Consider the following 16,032-nt stretch of genomic DNA (forward strand, 5'->3'; position numbering starts at 1 on the left):
AAAAAAAAAACGGGCAAAGAACACACACAAAAGCTTCCCTCCACCCAAATTCAAAAATATCTTGTCTCCTGATTGGTCCTCTGGTCAGGTGTTTGGTTCCCTGTTTGTTAACCCTTTACAGGTAAAAGAGACATTAACCCTTAGCTATCTGTTTATGACAGAGGCTAACACTAGCATCAGCTGCAATGAGAACACCTGTCTACTAGGACTTGGACTGAGACAACCCAACTCATTTCATATAGGTCACTGATCTGTAATTAGATAACAAATACACCTCTACCCCTATATAATGCTGTCCTCGGGAGCCAAAAAATCTTACCGCGTTATATCAAACTTGCTTTGATCCACCGGAGTGCACAGCACCCCCCCACCACCACCCGGGAGCACTGCTTTACTGCGTTATATCCAAATTTGTATTATATTGGGTCATGTTATATCAGGGTAGAGGTGTACTGTTCCCTCTGACTTGGGCTGGATTCAAATATAATGGTTAAAGACTCCACATACCTTTATCAATTCACAAAACAGCCATTTGGACAAATAGTTACAAAAATCAGTTTTGTCTGAATATTTCCCTGTGAATCAAGCACACATGCTATCCTCTTCCAAACTCATTTCTTTCAATTAGCTTCTCATCACTAAATCTCTGATGTCAGTTACTCCTTGTCCTGCGTCAATCATACACCCACTATGTTCTGTTGTGTACAGTTACAATGTCAAATTCTTCTGCATTTATGGGTATGTTGCTCGTTCTGTATGGGTGCTGTCTATATAAACAAGGTATGCTGGGGTTTAGGCCGGGATAAGTCCTCTTAACTCAAAGGAGTTAGCCTGGTGTCAACAGTGTAGTTGTGTGGAGAGTTAAGCCCAATATGTACTTTGCAAAATATTCTGCTCTTTTAACGTGGAAGATAACTAGGCACATGGTGATATATCTGCAAGATTTTGCTTCCTGGGTATTTGCCATGTGCAGTATTTCATATATATTTACAAGGGAAATGTACTTTTCAGTTTAATTGGCACTATAGCTGGTGAATTTTCATAAATAACTTGCATTAGCGTTGATGGAATTTATCAGTTACATCATCTACACTGAACAGTACAAATAGGATCAAAGCAAAGGAAATTCCACTGCAAACAGTCCCAAAAATGTCAGAGAGCAGGCAGTCGAGTGCAGTGGCATGCTCCCCAGTACAAAAACAATGTGTGGTTAAAAAGTGTGCAGGGAGGGTTGGGTGAGTGAGGGGAGGGGTGGTTTCCAAGAATAAACTTAATCAGAGTCCTGTTATATGATAGTTCATCCTCCTCAGAGTGGTATGCGTATGTGTGTATAAATTGTATTTAAAGAAATTATGGATAGGGTATAGATGGGAAGTCTAAATCAGCTTTCTTCTAAAGTGAAAGTGGATCAAAAGAAGTAGCACCCCACCCCTTCACATAACAACATCTTCACCTCTGACTCTTGGAACACCTGCATTGTTGGAGAGCTCAATGTCCATATGGGTTCCTACACGAGCATATAAGCACATTGTGGGGTTATCATCTCTAGAACAATTCCCCTTCAGGAAAATAGTATTATCAAGGTATAAATTGACAAACTTATAATCTATTTGTAAATAAGTGTTACAGGTCTCTCTCTCTACCAGTTCACAGAGGGCATGAGTCTTTCAGAGCCAGCATGAGAGTCTTCCCTCTTTATCTCAAGCTATAGCAGCTTACGCTTTTATTTCTGGCAGTCTCTGATTCAATCCCCAGGTGTTAACCAACACGGTGAGTGTCACAAAAGTGACGGTTTGTCTGGGATTTGAACTGCTGTGGGTCTCAGATGATCAGGACAAGCTTTCTTTGATCAGAGGAAATATGTAACCTACTGGTGAGTGTGTGTTACAGGTTCTCCCCTGTGGCCAATCCACAGAGAATAATAGTCTGTTGTAGCTCTAGCTAGAGACCTATATGTCAAGAAGCAGTACCTCATGCCTTTAGCTCTGGAGGTCTCCATTCAGTTGCCCCATGTGTTAACCAAGATGGCAGCCGTCACACTTAAGCTTCATAGGTTCTTATTCTTCCAACTAACTGAATACATACTGGCTTTATTTCCAATGGGAGTTAAAAAAACTAAGTGATCAATGAGATTTTTATATATATATATAAATAATTTATTTTCAGCGGTGTGTGTGTGTGCGTGTGTGTGTGTATAAATGCATATCTATTTAGAAATATGTTTAAATATGAATCTGGAATTTCTAATGCCTTAATGTTTATGCACGATGTATGTGAAATATGTATTTGTAATACATATTTATACCAAAAAGTGCTAACTGAAATTGAGATAATTTAAAGCTGTCTTGTTTTGTCTAGAAGTATTTATACAATCATTAACAGTTTTATTGATCACTTATTTGGCTTCTAGTCAGCTTCCATGCTTACTGTGACTTTGTCGGATTTCATAAAAAGATAAGTAGAGTTGAAAAGATTTCCACAGAAAAGCTCAGTTGCTGCAGGAAATATTTGTATGCAGTGGCATTGTAGCCATTTTGGTCCCAGGATATTAGAGAGACAAGGTGAGTGAGGTAATATCTTTTACTGGAAAAACTTCCATTGGTGAAAGAGACAAGCTTTTGAGCTACACAGAGCTCTGTGTTAGGTCTGTGAAAGGTACTTAGAGTGTCACAGCTAAGTTACCTAAGTTACATCAATGTATAGCCGCTGCAGTGATTAAATTGCTTTTGTATGTCCACACCATGCTCCTTATGCTGGCAGTGCGCATCTTCACTATCAGCGCTTGCATTGATGCAGAGATCAGTACAGAGTGGTAGCTATCCCACTGTGCAACTTGCCACCATATAGTGCAGGATGTTTTGGGTAGGGTTTTCATTGCCTCATGGGGGCAAACGAGTCATGTAGGGGTGACTGGGAACAAGGTTTAAACTTCCCATGAGGCAGTTTGTTCATCCCATAATTTTATCTGCAACCCATAATGTTCCACACCTCTTTTCAAAAGCCCCGCAAACTCGCGTGTCCACCATCTCTGAGAGAAGCATGGACCCTGCACAGCTCTCCATTATCATGATGAGTGTTGAGAACACAACATGCCTGATCCTGCAGTATTTGTAGAGCTGCCAGAGGAGCCGTGGGGAACATGGCGATTGCTTGGAGGCTAGCTTGCTGTGGGACATACAAAGAAACAATTCAAGGTTGTTGTTGGCACCTATGGATGGTTCTGGGCCTGAGAAATGAGCAGATTGGTGGGATCATGTTTTGCAGGTATGGGATGATGAGCAGTGACTGCAGAACTTTTGGATGTGCAAGGCCACATTCCTGGATGCATATCCCTGTTTTGGCACCAGACCACCTTGCCACAGAGTACAACAACAGAAAGGGCTACTTTTCTGTGGTATTGCAAGTGCTGGTAAATCACCATTGACGTTTTACTGATACCAACACAGAATGATCAAGAAGGTGCATGACACATACATCTTTAAGAACACAGGCCTCTTCAGAATGCAGCACGTAGGATTTTCTTTCCAGACCAGAGGATTACCACTGGGGATGTTGAAATGCCAATAGTGATCCTGGGAGACCCAACCTACCCCTTAGTCCTATGGCTCATGAAGCCGTACACAGGCCACCTCGATAGAGACATCCTAATATACACGACTGTTCCAGTGGTTTCGGCAAAATGTGGTTGTTCAATGTAAAATTGTTATGAGTGAGAATGAAATGGATTAGTATGGCAATGTTTGGGATGGATATCTTAGGGTAGTCCATTATCTTGTAAATATTTGAGACCGGCAGCAATGCCATCTCTGTGAGGGATGATTGTATACAGAGAAGTGATATCTTGAATGAACTCATACAGAAGAATGATGAAAGACAAAAACACCATCATCACCTCTGGGTGAACAGTTTTTTCAAAAAACAATCACTCTATATCTGACCTCTGGGTACTCTTCCTCAGAGGAAACCTGCACAATCCTTTCAAAAGACGAGCCTGGGAGCTTAAATTCATAACATTGCTAGATACTAAAAATCATGGACTAAATAAAGACAGTGCATTTATGGCTTATTACAACTTAACCCCAACCCCCCAGTTTTTCCCCCTCATTTCCCACGTATGACTGAAGAGGTGGTAGTGGGGCACTTCACCTTGAAATATGCGTTAACTACTTATGCTAAACAATTGTATTTAGCTGTAACACTCTGAGTACATTTCCCAGACCTGCAGAGGAGCTCTGTTTAAGCTCGAAAGCTTGTCTCTCTCACTAGCAGAAGTTGGTCCAGTAAAAGATATTACCCCATCCACCTTGTCTCTCTCATATCCTGGGATGATCACAGTTTAACAACATTGCAAACTTGATTCAGTAGGTGGCAGTCTGCTCTTTAAGTCAATACAGAACCAAATTCCTTCAGGATGGAGGGGATATAAAATATTTACCTCACTGCTAATAATAAAACATTTCATGGTGTTTTTCTCAAGAGGTAGGGGTGGTAGTCTGAGTAAACTGGCCAAATTATAATTGGATTATTCTATTTGCCTCCATAAATGTCCTTATAATTCTGGTTGGCTAACACATTTATCCACGTTCTGTCCTGAACTTGTGTATCGTATTTCTGCAATTAATGATGGGTAAAGTGATTCATGTAGTTGTAGTTTTTCACTTTGTCAAGTTCTCTGTTGTCTTCAGTTGAAAGTTGTTATATGTGTGTCTGATCCTGCATCCGGTGAAGTCATGGCAAAACCCCCATTTGATTAAATAGCAATGGACTGTATTGTGGGTATTTTTGTTTTTGTTTTGTTTTTTAAATTTATCTTTAATGTGGAAGATTTGTAAAATCCTATTATATTGTTATCTGAATGTACAAAATGAAGAATGAGTATGTTGTAAACTTGATAATTGTCACAGTCTGCTGACCCTTTATTTCAATTAAAACACATATCTGAGAAATGATGTTATCTGGGAATCATATTATTATATATACAGTGGGTTCTAGTGTGTGCATATAAGAACTGCTAGCTCTACTCTGTTTTATAACCTGTGCTTCAGTTTAGAAGGGCTCTCCTCTTTCCAGTATATGCACACATTACTCTCATTAATGTTAATGGCAATTATGAATGTACATCCAAAGGACCTTAGCTTGCTTTTGCATTTCTTCCATATGTAAAACTCCTATAGACTTCACTGGCAGTTTATGGTTGTGGAAGTGCTGCAATATCAGGTGAATACATGAGACTTGTTTGTATCAGTAAGTTAAATCACTTTGTAAGCTGTCCATCTTCCTCTCATAAATGGGAAGCTGTCTAAGACACACCCAGTTTTGTTTAACTGAAATTTGTGACAAATTCCATAGCTCGCATGTAAATTATATTACATATATGATGTATACATGTTGGCAATACAGTGTTCTTATATTTTATTTGGTCAGGAAAAGATCCTTTTGTGACAATCCAAGGAGTAGAGCTTCCTGATTAAATCTCTTTATCTATAGAGGTTAGAAATACTTTCATTATCAAAAACATTTTTGTGGCATGTCTTTTATGTTAGTGTAAATAAAGTGTCATGCTGCAAATCTTTAAGCATTAGGTTATTTGAAAATCTGTGGTTTTGACATCGTAAATTAACATCACAGAAGAGTATTCCTGTATTTAAAAGCAACTGCTGTAGGATATTTGGAAACCAGAGATGACTTTAGAAGACTATCGGGAATGAATTGGATTTTTTTCAGATGATATGACTGAAGAATGATAACTATGGAAGGCACTTTTACAGTTTAGAAAGGGTTAAGGAATGCCAAGCCCAACCCCCCTCACTTCCCTGGGTGTAAACAGAGGAGCCTCAGCCTATCATGTCTGATTGCTGTTATGTGCTTGAGGAGAAAGCCAGACTCTGTAACATGATACATTATAGACTGATTCAACTTGGAAACGCTGTGGTCTGCGCTTCACATCCAGACAGAAGGAGGAATTACCACCGAAAGGTGGGTGACTGAAAACCAGTCCTTTTGACCTTACAGCTGAGCCAGGATAAAGAGTGATTTTTCAGATTGAGTGAAATCAGTCAAATATATTTAGATGAGCCATTTATACAGAATAGATATGTATGGAGTCTTGTTTGTATGCTTTTGTATGGTGTGGTATTGAAATAGGAGGAGGCTCTGTTTCTCTTTGAATCGGTGCAAAGGCAATATTAGCATTTTAAATGAGGTGGCTTTTTAACCCCTGAGGCACCAAATTAAGGATTCAGATAAGGCAAAGGCTTAACTTTACAGATCATTCTAAATACCAGATACTTCTGCAAGAGGCTGCTATGTAACATAGGATTTTGTTCCTGGGGGGTGTGTGTGTGTGTGTGTGTGTGTGTGTGTGTATTTAAATTAAAAGGTAATATGTGCATTCTGAAGACAATGTGAACTTTTATTTCTCTACATTTTATGAATGCATTTGTGTAATTTATAGTTGAGATAGCTAAGAATCTGTGTATAGTTCTGCTTTGTAAGCCTTTTTGTTTCATTGGTTTAACTCTACTGCTACTCTGAAATCTACTATACTGATTACTTTAAGGAAAAACGTATAAAATATTTAGAAATATAAAATCTCCTTTCCCTGAGAATACAATACCTAGGGTATAATTTTTGTCAGCAGATTGTTTCTAGAACAAAGTCTGTGAAGAATAATGTAACTTAATAACAGAGCAAATAATGAACGTTAAACTGCGGAAAAGCAGTCTGGGTTGATTTAGAAAGAACTGTAATATTTTTACTTTAAAATGTAAGTGAGATTTGAGATTTTTGTAAGTACCTTAAAATAAATAAAGCAGAGCTCCCTTATGGAAATATACTACTGCTGTAAACAGCCACAATTTTTTGCTGCCCTTCAGTTATAGTATTAGCTATTTCTCTTCTGTGTGCCTAATGAATGATATATACCGAATACATGGCTATGCCACAAAGTGATTTTGTATTTCTAAAGCTTAATATAATCAAATTCATTGCCTAAAGATGGTATAGTTGAAGATTTGATCCCTTTCCACTGAAGTGGAAATACTTTCAGTAATTGAAAGCAGATTCATGTCTGGAGTTGTACAAGCCAGGGTTTTCATTTTTAAAATAAACCTTTTGTTCTCCAACTTTAAATGTTTGAAGGAGCTATCCAGAAATCTGTTTGCTGTTTTTTAGAGCAGTCTTTCAGAAGAGATTAAAAAACTCTAAGAAAGGTATGTCATAAATCCAGTTTACTTAGAATTATTTTGTCTATTTCAATGTATGGGCATAATATTTTAGCCTTTGTATCCCCTATATTTTAGTTATCCTGTTAAATCCCGTGAGACTGAATTTGAACTGTATCTGTATACCGAACATTGATTTTTAAAGCCCTCTTAATTAGCATTCATAATTTTAATAGATTCACTGAACTTCAGAATTTTTTGGCTTATCCCATTTGCTACTTCTGATAAGACAGTTTGATTATTAAACAAAACCCCCTAAACTTTGAAGGTTTGGAGGGATACTGATCTACTTCAGCAAACAAACCTGACACTTTGCAGTGATAGCTGCTCTTTGCTAACTTTGTTTCTGTTTTCTGGGCTTGACTGTAAAAAGCTTTAGGAATCCTTGCAGACATTTCAGCATTAGAGAGATAAATTTAGGGTACTGTCAAGCCCTTCAGACAAAGACTGATTTGCTCTCAGTCTGTTAGCAGCTTTGAAGATAGAGAACAATAGAGTGAAAGAAGGGAATCAATCATCTTCCCTCATCAGGCCTTGTAATCTAAAGAATAAATTGACTAAAATTAGGTGGAAAAAAGTTACCAAAGACGGCAAGATCCCTCTATCCAACAGTAAGTGTATAAACTGCATAACAGATTTGAGAAATTGGTTTTCTGTTGTTGTGTGAGTTTTGTATTGTGATTTTCACGGGGTATCATTAAGATGTGAATGAGTAAATTTGCATATGTGCTAATTTTATTTTTTCTTAAAAGTATTTGATGGACCATATCATTTAGTTATTGCATGGTTTTCTTCTCTCTCCCTGATAGTCAAATAATTTAATATCTCTCAAATAAGTACAAATAAAGGGAATAACATTCTAATACAAATTGGGTAAAAGTGTAAACATGAACAGAAAAATTAGCTTAATCTTCTGCTGTGGAATTAATGTTAAAAATATCAAGCAAAGCTTTAACTTCTAGTTGAAATGTTACTAAATTTTTGATAAATTTGTACCATGTTTTTGTGTAATTAGTGGCCTAAGGTGTGGCACAGCACAATCATCTCTTACAAGGACTGACAGAAAAGCTACACTGCAATTTATTGCAAAAACTTCGCTAAAGATTTAAACATGTTTTTGAGTTCTTGATTTACTGTTAAGAGTTTTTACGTCCTTACCTTTTTTTTTTACAGAGCACTGAGGGCACGTGATCTGAAGTAATACATTCCATTTTGTATGGAATGCATTTCTTTCAGAAGGAAGAAAAGTAGCATAGTAGTAGCTGTCTAAATACAGTGATTTTTATTATTAATGCTACAAGGCAGATTAAAATGCTTTATTCCAGGTATTCATTCCTTTTAAAGGTCCGCATGAAAAACATTGCTAAGCACTCATCATCACTATTGCAAGTCGCAAAAAATGACCCAGATTTAAGAACCTGTTCTAAACTATATTCTTTCATTTGTTAAAGGCTATTTAAAAAGATCATGCAATACAAGTATATTTAACAAGTCATGCAATTAGTGAAAATAGTCTATTTTCATCTCTGATGAGCAATTAAAGGATCAGGCTTCTGAATTTCACATCTTTATTTTGATAACTTGTTTTGCTTCACAGTTCATTCCTTGAACTAGACAAGGGTGAATAAAGATTTTAACAAGTAACTTTACTAAAAATTAGGTATTAATGCTAAATACACAAAAATGATACCTGGCTTTAATTTATTCTGAACTACAGTTTTTGTCCTAACTTCCCCCCATCTGTGAAGATTTAATTGCAGAGTATTCCATTATAAATACTATTATAAGCTTTACTCCCTATGTGATTGTAAGACTTTTCTTAGGAATAATTATATATAAATTAAATTACGATAGCACTGTGGATATTATGCATTTAGATATATGTTAGAGGCCTGATCCTGTGAACTTTAAAGTTCCCTCAACTGCCACTGACTTCATTGAGAGTTGGGGGTGCTCAAACCTTTCAAGATTGGCCCTAGAAGTTCTTTGCACAAAACAAATTATTAGGGTGAAACAAAGTAATGGGATATTATGAATATTTACACACTTTTAAAAACTAAATTATTTAACTTTGTTTCTGTTCTTCAGTCATTCAATATAAACAGATGTACTAAAATACACTATTCTCTTTTAGAAAACTTTCTGTGTAATGATTGAATAGGTTGCAGAGACATTTTATAAATGATACACAAACACGGGGATGGATTGTTTTTTTAATAAATTCTGTCCAGAATTGTAAATGCAATACTACAACATAGACTTAATGTTCATTAGAAGCAACATTAACCTCTCTAGTCCTCTTCAGGGACTAGCTGAAGCGACTGTTTATCTAAACTTGTAACTATTGTTTTTATGTTCATGTTTAAACCATTATCGAGGGGATGCCTGATGACCCAGTTCTTTCAAAATGTTTTTGATAGCAGCCACCACCTACTCCAAATAGTCATAGACACAGGCTGTACAATACCCAGGTGGTGTATATTGAAATGGGGGGTTATAACTTTCAATCCAGTTTATGGAAATAAGGTTAGTTATGGCCTGTTGATGTGTGCAGCAGATCAAAAGTCTTTAAGTAGAGAAATCAGATGAATCATTACAAGATTTAAGTATTTTACTATATGAAAGTTATAGCGGTAATATATAAATGATTTTTGTTTATAATTTGTAAAACGTCTTCATGCTCTAATTACACTTCTAGAAAGTATAAATAACACATTTTCCCTTCATCCCAAAATTTAAGGTTAGTGAAGATTTAAAGTAGAACATGTTCAGAGTTATAGTAATTGGACTGAATAACAAAGAGTGTTTGACAAGAAATTTCACAGGATAATTGAATTTTTACAAAACAATTTATTGTTTGATCATTCAAATAACAAAGGTCGGGAGAAATAAGCAAAAGTAATGATGATTGTAATTTGTAAAGATCTGAATAGGGATTAAATTTAAATATATTCAATATGCGGCTTCATTGTTTTAAGTTTAATCTATTTTCAGAAGCTAAAGGACAACTATCTTGGTAATGGCAATTTAATTGCACTAGCTTTACCTATCTGATAAGTAACTTTTCTGCCTGTTTCCAGCTAATGCAGAAGATGCAAGCTTAATAATGGAAAGAATGTTTTGATGCCTAGGAGGCCCCAGGTTACCTAATAAAAAGGGCTTATGTGTTCCACTCAAGCTGGAAATAACATTTCTGGTTTGGCATGTTCCTGCATTCTTAATGACGAGTTTCAGTGGTCTTCAGTTATAATCTGATTACTGTGCTTGTTCATAGTAAAGAACAGCAATATCTTATAGACTACTTTAAGACACTAGAGTTTATGAATGAAAATTAAAGAAAACACATGCATTATTATACATAAAAAGTATTTGGGTATTTCTTAATATCATACAAATGTATTTTTTTTAAGATTTAGTATAAGTTCAAAAGTCATTCTACTGTCTATTTTTATTTTTATTAAAGTAGTTCAATTTGCATCTCAAGTATAGTATTTACTGACAATGCAAATAGAAATAGATTTTTTCTTAATACTAAAATGAATTCTTAATGTTCAATCACAATTACTAACTTTAAAAAATAATTTAAACTACTTATGAAATGTTCAAATCTGCAGAAATTTCATTCAGAGTTGCTAAATGTTAATTTTTGCAGAAGATATTTTCCTCTAAATCATAAATTGTGTCTAAGGAAAAACTGTCTAGGGAGCTGTCAAAAGTAGTCTGGAACACTTTTTATGCTTTTTCTTTTAAATACAACAAACTTGCCTTATACAGCATTGTTAACCTTTATAATTATTTAACTATTATTTCATTTTACCCCCTGCTTAAATGTTGTAGGTTAATGCAATAGACACCTGGCTGTGCTCTTAAAAGTTTATTTGTCTTTCAATTCCTGTGATAGTAGGGGGCAGTACATCTCCTTAATTATCTTTGTTCAGGGAAATGCTGAAAGGACAGGGTAGTTAAACAAGACCATTTGGATTTGTGATAAGGTCGAAGTCAGATGCAAGGAAAGTGGTTAAATGCATTATCATCTTATTGAGTACATCATCAGTAAAGTGACCTTGATGGAGGTGGAAAAAGCCATTTGGCTATTTTATGACAGCCACCTCTCTGCCTGCTTTATCACTGCCAGAGAATACTTCATATAGCTTTATCATACTCTCCTTTTTTGTTTTGAAACCTGATTTCTCTTGATTGTAGATAATCAGTGAACATTGAAATGGACCTTACTGATGATGGTAGATTTTAGTACTTAAGGGTTTATCCCATAACTTGAAATGTTCCTTCATTAAATATTAAGGTAACCTGGCTCGCTGACCATTCTATATTTGCTTTTAAGGATCTTTTAATGATGACGATTAGTTTCTGTGAGAGGGAACTGCTATTCTGCTACTTTTCAAATTGTTTTAAAGCTATTAGGAGGAAAGGGTTGCCAATTTCAGTTCGAGCAGCAGGGATAGTGTTTGTTTTAACAAGTGCGTAAGTATGGCTATTCAAGTCATACTGGTTCTATGGCTGTTCTAGTTTCAGTGAACCCTTTAAGGGGGAGAAACAAAAACTTTAGTGAAACAAAACCTAACACTACATTCTTAAACTATAGTATTTTCTGCTTTGGGGGGCTGCTCCTGCAAGTTGCTGAATGCCCCCTGTAAGCACGCGCAGCTCCCAGTAGTTACAGAGGGTATTTTATGGTGCACTTCACCTTGCAGGACTGGACATGTTGACTGGACAATTATTGTAAAATTTAATCAGATAGATCACAGGAACCAATCTTCTTTGAAACTGCTATTATTTCACTCAGATGTGTCATCCTGCTTTTGCTAGGCATCGTGGCACTCTATGATGGATTGTGGGGGGAAAAATAATTTATTTTGATATACTGGCTTTGAAAAGACTCCTGTGCTAGTAGTAACTTTTGCAGGGACCTTTTGCAAAGGTGTCAGAATAATGATCAAAGAGACTTTAAAATAGTTGCAAAAATACAGGAGGCAGACCACATCAAGAAAACTGCATCCAGTTTACAGGACCTCAAGGTATAGATTAATTGGATGCAATTGATAGAAGACAATCAAAAATTATTAAGAGGCTGGAGGGAATGATGTATAAGAAAAGATTAAAAGAATATGTATAGGACAACTAAGCAGGAATAAGACAGTCTACAGTTTTAAAGAATAAATAGAGTAAAATGGTATAATTAGCAATAATATAATGAAATTGAGGAAAGAAAACTATAGGCTTAATAGCAGGAGTCATTTTGTAACAGTAACAGCCTTGATGCTATGGAAAAGTCTTTCAATGGAATTGATAGAAGTCCTATTGCTTGAGACATTTAAAATTACTGCCTGTACTGGCCAGAGAATGGAGCATGATCAGCTCAAACTTTTACATCTCTAACTTCTACTATTCCATGAAATGTAGGCTTTTTTGAAGATTGTTTCCATGGTCTGACTTACAGTGGTACAGACAAAAGGTGAGCTCCCTCTCAGGAGAGCAGTTTCAAGGAGGAGGACTCCCGGATGGAGGTAGGTCTTGTTCTCTCTTCTTACCCAACAAACTCCCTTCTCCTGCATTCTTCCATCAGGCTTCATAGATTCCAAGTTAAGAAGAGACTATTATGGTAATCTAGTCTGACCTTCTGTATAATACAGGTCATAGAACTTTTCAAAAGTAATTTCTGTTAGAACTAGAGCATATCTTTTAAAAACCTTCTGTCCTTCCCCCATCATTCACGTCCCCTCAGAAGAGAGGCTTTTCTTCTTCCCACCTAAAGAATTCATAATGAGGCTTCTCTCTGTTTACTTTCTCTTGCTCAGTCCTGTCCTGGAACTTCTCTGCTGCCATATGTGGCAGGAGGGATCTATATGTCTCTCCACATTTCCCTCTGGACAAGTAGAGACTGATTGTGAAACTGTGGTTCTACCGTCTTCCTCTTCCAAACCCACTACTTCACAAGAGAATCCCAAGAGGATCTTCTCAGACAAATGGGCCTGTCTGGTGACTTTTATCACATTGATTCTCAAAAACTCCCCCACTATGTTAAGGATACCTGACAAGGTGATGGTCCTTATGGTGGAGAGGCTTTAACTGTTCATCAACAAGTGGGGCAGGATCACCTTCGACATCTGAGTCCTCTACATAGTCAAGGAGGAATACTTCGTAAAATTCATCTTTCTTCCCCTGTCTTCATCTGTGTTTATCCATTATTCCTCGTCCTCTCTCCTCTTAATTCGTGCTCTGTTATCTAATAGACATCACCCTCATTCCAGCAGATGAATTGTAGTTAAAATATTTTACAGTTATAAACACATGTGGTCTGTAAAGTAGACCTGAAATAGCTGCATTGCTATGCAAAATAGGAGAATTCAAAGTGGATTCCCTTTGGTCAGCAATAGTGCTATTGCCTCTGGGACTTCATGGTCCAATTGTGTAGTCCCACAAAGTTCCTCAGGTTCACAACCAACCATCTACATTTTCAGTATCGGGCCCATCTGTTTGGTCAAGCATCTCTATCAATGACTGTCACAATGATTATGATTGTAATTTCAGCAGCCCTTTGTCAGGACAGGACATGCGTGATTGCTTACCTAGACTACATCCAGAAACATTATCAAGCCGCAGCAACTCTTCCATATCCTGGGAATCACTGAGAATGGAGTCAAGGGTTCTCTGATGCTCTCGTAACAGATGCCTATTGATCTCAGTGTCCCAAATTGGCCAAAAAATCCCATAGTTTACAGACCTGCTCTGGTAGTCCCAAGACCTTGACCTTTCATTTCTGAAAGAAACTGATCTTCTCCAACAGGGTCTTGTCCTGCAACCGTCACTTCCTCCTCAGCTCTAAGGCTTGATTCATAACTAAAGAAACTGGACTTTTAAGACAAAGTCCTAACCGTTCTCCCTCATTTGTACGCAATTTGTTTGATCCTTTTTCTCCACTTGATGCATATCTGTCTGTCTACCAAAAAGTATCCCTCCCAGTCATCTTTCATTTCCTCTAGGCCTGTTTTGTTAAGAGTCTAGCAATTAAATACATCTGGGTTCAGACTTTCCGTCTTTAATTTCCTTCAGAGTCAAGGAAATAGATTTTGTCAACAAGTTTCATGTCTCAATGCTTAGATTTCGCAACGTTGTAGGTTACCCAAGACTTCATGCTAGGTCTCTTGGCTCTCTTTGGAGTTTCAGTTTTGTGTTTAAAAACGTTTTATGTTTAAATCCCTGTGAACTCTTGAAAATTGTGCCTTTTTTTATTCTCTCCTGGAAGATCGCTTTTTCTGGTGGTTGTAAGCTCTGTTCACAGAGTGGGGGAGGTAGCTGTACTTGCTTGTGACCCATCTTACATACTTTTTCAGAAAGAAAAGGTGATCCTACATACCATTTCCTTCCAGAAATTAATGTCAGACTTGCACCTAAGTAAAGAGATTTCTGTGTGTAGTTTCTGTCCCTATCCCAAGGTAAGAGAAGGATTCTAAGGCAGTCCTTATACATCTATAGAGATAATGAAATTGATCTTCTACTCCAAGGAATTTAAGAAATCCTGTTCCCTCTTCATCTTACTTGAAGTTCCCAAGAGCCTCAGTATTTCAGCACTCTAACCCTAACCTTTTCCTCCAGACAGAGTCTCATGCCCTTGCAGGCCTATTATATTAGGGTAGTTGGTACATCCTGGTTACCAAAGGAGGAAGTCTTAGTGAGTGAGCTGTGTTGGGTTGCCATTTACCATTCTGTGGACACCTTCTTCAAGCACTCCTACCTGGATTTGGTCTCATTGGCTGATGTAGCATTTGGATGATACTTCCGGCTGTGTTTCCTCAGCAACCCTGGATTGCTGCTCTCAGAAAAAAGAATCTATTACTTATTCACTATTTTTTTTTTTTTTTGCCTTTCACTGGCTTACATTCCCTCCTCAGCCCAGCTCTGAGCTTTTCTTATATAGCTTTGGTCTACCACAGATTAGTTCCATTCATCTGCACCTGTAGCAGTCACACCATGTGAAAAAAATGTCAAACCTATTAATTGTTTTTCATGTGGTGAGCGTTGTTTAAGATACCCACTCACACCGTTTATCAGGCTTGGCCTAGGTGACTGTAGTTAGGAAGTTAGGTCAGACTAAGCTGTTACCTCATTAGAAGTCCTCAACTCTGCCTGCCCTAATCTTACAAGTGAGTGGACTGTGAGGGGACATGTCCCCATCCCACTGACAGAAGGCTAATGAGTATTCCAGCTCTGAGGCAGTACCAGTTAGACTCACTTGCAGAACTTGGAGAAGGGGAGCTTAAAAAGGGGTAGCTGGCTACTGCAAAAAGGGGGAACTTTGCCCAGGAAGAGAGGCTGCTAGGGATCACCTCTGAGCTCCAGTAGCAAGGGGATCCCAGCTCAGAGTAGTGGTTGGCATTTCCTTCCTCTCCTGCAAGACAGATATGGATGTGGGGGCCCTGGAAGGCTGCTCTCAGTCAACAACCGGTGGTGAGACCTGGGGAATGCTTTAGCAAAGCTTTTGATACGGTCTCCCACAGTATTCTTGCTGGCAAGTTAAATTATGGGCTGGACTATAAGGCGGATAGAAAGCAGGCTACATAGTCGGGCTCAATGTGTAGTGATCAATGGCTTCATGTCTGGCTGGCAGCTGGTATCAAGCAGAGTGCCCCAAGGGTTGGTCCCGGGACCAGTTTTGTTCAATATCTTCATTAATGATCTGGAGGATGGCGTGGACTGCACCCTCAGCAAGTTTGCAGATGACACTAAACTGAGAGGAGTGGTAGATATGCTGGAAGGTAGGGATAGGATACGAGGACCTAGACAAGTTAGC

The 16,032-nt window shown here is 37.6% G+C and overlaps 1 protein-coding gene across 13 annotated transcripts in view; it reads left to right on the top strand.

Moving 5' to 3' along the window:
• The window catches only part of TENM3 (teneurin transmembrane protein 3), a 704,125-nt gene that overhangs the window by 345,670 nt on the left and 342,423 nt on the right, over positions 1-16,032 (top strand). For 2 of the 13 annotated variants that reach the window (XM_075066392.1, XM_075066397.1), the window contains exon 1: positions 5,923-5,976. The exons of 10 other annotated variants lie outside the window; for them this stretch is intronic. The gene's annotated coding sequence lies outside the window, so the exon portion shown is untranslated. Of the gene's footprint in view, positions 1-5,916; positions 5,977-16,032 lie in introns of those variants that run through there. One more of the 13 variants, XM_075066396.1, reaches the window with a different exon arrangement.

This window comes from Chelonoidis abingdonii, chromosome 5 (assembly GCF_003597395.2).
Source record: "Chelonoidis abingdonii isolate Lonesome George chromosome 5, CheloAbing_2.0, whole genome shotgun sequence".
Taxonomy (NCBI): domain Eukaryota; kingdom Metazoa; phylum Chordata; order Testudines; family Testudinidae; genus Chelonoidis; species Chelonoidis abingdonii.